Source organism: Poecilia latipinna, unplaced genomic scaffold (genome assembly GCF_001443285.1).
Source record: "Poecilia latipinna isolate Pla-1442-1.1 unplaced genomic scaffold, P_latipinna-1.0 Scaffold102, whole genome shotgun sequence".
NCBI lineage: Eukaryota > Metazoa > Chordata > Actinopteri > Cyprinodontiformes > Poeciliidae > Poecilia > Poecilia latipinna.
Genome location: NW_015112718.1, coordinates 400369 through 405368, shown reverse-complemented (window position 1 = coordinate 405368; position 5000 = coordinate 400369).

Here is a 5000-nt window from a genome sequence, read left to right as displayed (position 1 = left end):
ACACACAAAAAAAAAAAAAATAGACAACTCCACTTTTTCCACACGCCACGTGAAGCAGGAAGCCAATCCTCACATTGTTCGCTTAAAACTTTACATTTCACTCGTTTTATTCCCCGTCATGGCAGCTACTGCCGACATGGGGGAACAGTTTAAAATCAAACTGGCAGGAGTCGACAGCTCCGGCGTTTAGGGAGAGGAAGAGAGACAGAAAGAGGGTGAGAGGAGGAGAGCGTGGAGGAAGAAATGTGGAGGCACAACAGGTATTTCTGTCAAACTCCAGGGGTCTACCTCGCTGATCCCTGCCTCTCATTAGAAAAGAAGGATGACACACAAGCATTTTGGGTAGAAGAGGGAGGATTCTGGGGATGTAGAAGAAGGGGAGGAAAGTTACAAGAGAGGAGGAGGAAGAAGAAGAAGGGCAAAGTGGGTTCCAAAAAGCCCTTTCTTTGACGGCGTTTGATGTAGCTCGGATATGTATCTGGGGCTGCTAAAACAAAGCTTCAGAGTGGGGTTGTAAATGGAAGCTGCGGCATGACAGGCTGCAGGGTGAATTCCCCTGACCCGCTGATTTACCACAGCAGGAAAAAATATTAAGCGAAGCGCAAGCTTGGGGAAGCATCGCCCCCACAACCAAGAGAGAGAGAGAGAGAGAGAGAATATTAAATGCATGAACAGAAGGAGTAAAAAGAAATCCACCACCTCCACTAATACCACGGAATTATAGCGAAAGTGGGAGTTTTGCAAGTCTCACCTCGCAGAACCTACTTTTCCGCAGGGTTAGGGGCGCGGGGGTGTCCCGCCAAGAGGAACGCAGTCGCAGACTGTGTGTTGAAGGACCAAAAAGCCCACCAGCTGTCACGAAAGCGCTATCGTCAGGAGCAGAGACGGTCCGAGAGGCTGTCAAACACCAGGTAATGTACCAAAGACCCTGCTGTCTCCAACAACACAGCGTTATGCTCCAGCGAGCATTCAAGGACCACGGTGTCACAGTGTGCACGCAGAGGAGCTCCGTGGAGTGCAAAAATAGAAAAACTTGACACACACCTAGAAAAAAACAAAACAAAATGGCCTCCTGTCAAGGTGCGGTCAGCAGGAAGTGACCGCGGCCTTTTTGTTGCACCACAAAAAAAAAAGAAAAAAAAAAGTCAAGCAGAAAGCTCTGTGGGGTGACATTCCATTTGACGATGGAGGAGAAGGTGCTGGGTTCAGATCTCACTCAGGATCTTGCAGTTATGACAAAGAAACACATTCATAGTCAGACTTTTTCCATTCTCTCTCAGTTTGACTGACGGGGTAGAAAAATTCCCATCAATCTATTTTTACCCGTCAATTTTTAAAACAATAACAGTGGCGTATTCAATAGTACTTCATTATTATTCATTTTAACTAATATTCAGCCCAAAAGAGGTGAAGAGCCACATTGTCCCGTCACACATCAAGCAGTTGAACATGCGACGCTGTACGCACAAAGTCTCACAGCTTCCTATTTTACGTCACAATCAAGTAACTGCTACTGTGAGTTGTTCTAAAAATGCTGACTATATCAAAACTAACTTAAGAAGTTTGATGCCTTAGAATTGGGCCTTTGTCTCATTGAGAAGCTCCTGCTTCCGACACGCCGCCTTCAGTCCGCCATCACCACGATGTTTCTCCATTAAGCCATTTGCAACCATTCTTAAAAGCATTGCACTGAGGTGTAGTTTGCATGCTAAGGTGAGCAGATGTGCAGTTCCAACAGGTGTTTGCTAATTCCTGCTGCCACTAGTCTGAAGGAGCAGAGTGGGAAAGGCACGGGGGAGGGACGCTCTGTGTGACCGAAGCTCAACCGGATGAGACTGCAGCTCCAAGGAGAAGCTATGTGGAAATAGGCGGCGCTTTGTCAGAGAAAGTATTTAGCTACCACAGGAGATTCAAGGATTTTTCAAAAACACATGAAAGAATGAAGACAACATTCCAGATATGTTTTTAATGAGGGAATGACATTGTAACATGATGAAAACATCACAAAAGTCAATTTGCATAACCTTGCCTCACCTGTAAACAGGACACAATGGGATGCACACAACTTCAAAAAGTTAAACTTTTTTTTTTTTTTTCTCCAGTACAAAGATTTTTTTTTTTTTCAAAAACCTCCTGGGGACTGGCTGGATGTTTGTCAGAAAATGTGAGACAGAACTATGTGTTCCTTTTAGTCAGCAGTGATTTTCTACTTGAAACTCTCTCGGTGCCATGTCTGCCAAGTCTCTTTCTTATTGTCAAACCATGAACACTGACCTTAGCTGACGCAAGTGAGGCCTCTATTAAGATTGATGTTGTGCCCAGGTCTTTTTGTCAATGCTTGGAGTAATTTTGGTAGGTTGGCCACGCCTGGGATGGTTAACTCGTGTTCCATGTTTTCTTCGGTTTTGATTAAAGGTTCTTAACATCTTTTGGAGTCCAAAATCCAAGAAATGGCTTCTGATTTTTTTCCCCCATGCTGTATTGCTTTTTAAAATCTGCAATAGCATCTCATTTTCTTAAATAGGTTCTGTCTTAGTTATTCCTTGATTTAAGCACTAATCATATGAATGAAACTGAACTAAAATTCAAAGGTAGCTAATAATTTAAGAGGGGATTTACTTTTCCACATATTCAAACTGGAGCTTCTTTTCTCTTACTTCTTCCAGAAATGTTTGTGTGACGTTCAAATAACTTTGACATGTTAGGTTTAGGTATGACAAAAAAAAAAAGCAAAAACAAGAAGAAATCTATGAAGGGGATAAAAACATTGTCCATTATAGACCAAAGTTCTGGAGGTGCTCTAATCTGGTCGTGTGGTCCCTGTCAAACTCACTCTAATTTTCCACAGTTCTCTACTTTTCCCTGCTTGTATTAAATCACCCTACAGAAGATTCATGTAAATGCATGGTGCAAAATAATCTGACCTGCTTTTCAGTGCCGATCATCGCAGTCCAGCCACGTGAGATGTATTCAAAGCTCATATGAAGCTGATGGCATAAAGGGAGGAATAGCAGGAGTGTGCCCACCATGTGAGATGTCTCCATTTCACTGTACGTACTGCTGGAGCAGGAGACGCACTGCCTAGGGGAAATAAAGGCAAAAGCGGGAGCAGTGATATGGGGGTGGGGGTTCCTGACAACCCATGAAATTTTTAATCCTTCCACACCTCACTTTTTTTTTTTTTTTTAGTGCCAAACTCAATTATTGACGCATGTATGATCTGTCCACGAAGCTGCAAGCCTGTAAGAGGCGTATTTTCCTCCGCTACCGTTTATCACTCTGCGTCTTGTTAAATATCTAAATGAACAAGGGAGTAGCAACACCCACGTACCATTGGAAGCAATAACATTTGAATGTCAGAAAATAATTCCTACAGTAATATTTTCTAATATTAGAGGCATTGCAAAGGCCAAGCATGGCCATGGGGGAAAAAGGAAATGACTTTGCCCATGACAGTTCATAATTCCATTTCCAATATCTTTTCCTTTAAAAGTTTAAGGTCGCTCTTGATGTACTTGGCATATCTCATATATGTCTTTTGAAATGAAGTCCTCCGTCTCTACATTTTCTTTTGTCATTCAGCATTATGGCAGCTGACAGCTGAAGTGAAGTCTCCTTTATTATTTGCCAGCCGCTCTTACACCCCTGCATAATCACTCTGAATGCACCATAATTACAGCTCCCCCCTGAAAAGGGTAGCGGACTTGCAGCTTTATTGAGAATGATGAACCGATGAGCGTCGACTTAAACAGCGGGGCCTCGGCTCCTGGCTCGACCTGCTTTGGGGGGGAAAAATGGATTTTGAATTATCTATGGATGGTGTCCCTACTCTCAGGCTGCAGGTCTCGGTGGAAGTCGATACCTGTCCTTGTCACACCAAGTAAAACAACTTCAATTCAAACCAGAGCAAAGAAAGAAACTCCCAAAGGTGCTGCACTAGAAAAAATATAAAGCAGAAAACTCCCAACTTCACCTTAAACACCGTCTCCTTACAATAGAATACAATAGAAACATCCATCCTTTGTCTTGCTTTTATCCGAGATTGAATCTCAGGGGAAGCAAAACCAAGATATCCCACTCCCCAGTGACACTCTCCAGAAGATTCTGGGTGATCCTAAGTTTTTTTATTTTTATTTTTTTTTCAGGTGAGAAGAAATATACGATCACAGGAAAATTTATTTGGCGTTTGTATTACGTCTTCCCTTAGTTGCTAGATTTGCCTGAGTCTTAACGGGGTGGGATATTCCAACAAAACCTCCTACGAGGAATCTTGACCAGATACCTGAACAACCTCAGCTGACTCCATGGCTGATGGTACGTCTCTATGGACGAGTCTAGTTAACCTTTGGAGGTATCCAGCATCTTGTTGTTTTTGTCATGATGACCCTCATAGGCCAGAACCTAGAAGGGTAGAAAAGTTCAGTGCTGTCTATTCATTCTCCAATCCATCCGAACCAACACAATCAACAAGATCACACGATACTTGAACTGCTTCTCTTGAGCCTGACTTCCAACACAGAAGGATCAATCTGCCTTTTTCAATTGAGAATGGTGGTTTTAGGCTTAGAAGAGTTGGAGAAAAACATCGTAAGTTGTTTTTTTATTTTTATTATACATTACATAATTCTTTGCAGTACATTCCTCTAATCACCATCTATATGGCAGTTGTTGCTGCGACTCAGACTGCAAACAGAGAGGCTTTGTTCTTGCTGGCCTCCTGTCAGTGGGTCTGCCACTGTAATCTATGGCATCCCACCCACGCATAGCAAGCTCATGTTGGAGCTCGACGTTTCCCACATTTTGCTGACTACTTTGGCTGGCCATTTTTAAAGCCATTAGTTAAGAAACCTGCCCATGAATTTCCTTTGTCTCTGCAGTATTTATGACCTTGTTTTTATTTTCCCATCCAGCCATTCTCCTCCGGATTTACAATCTGAATCAAATGACAAATGCTTGACCCATTCGGAGACAAAATGCGTGTAGTCATATATATATATATA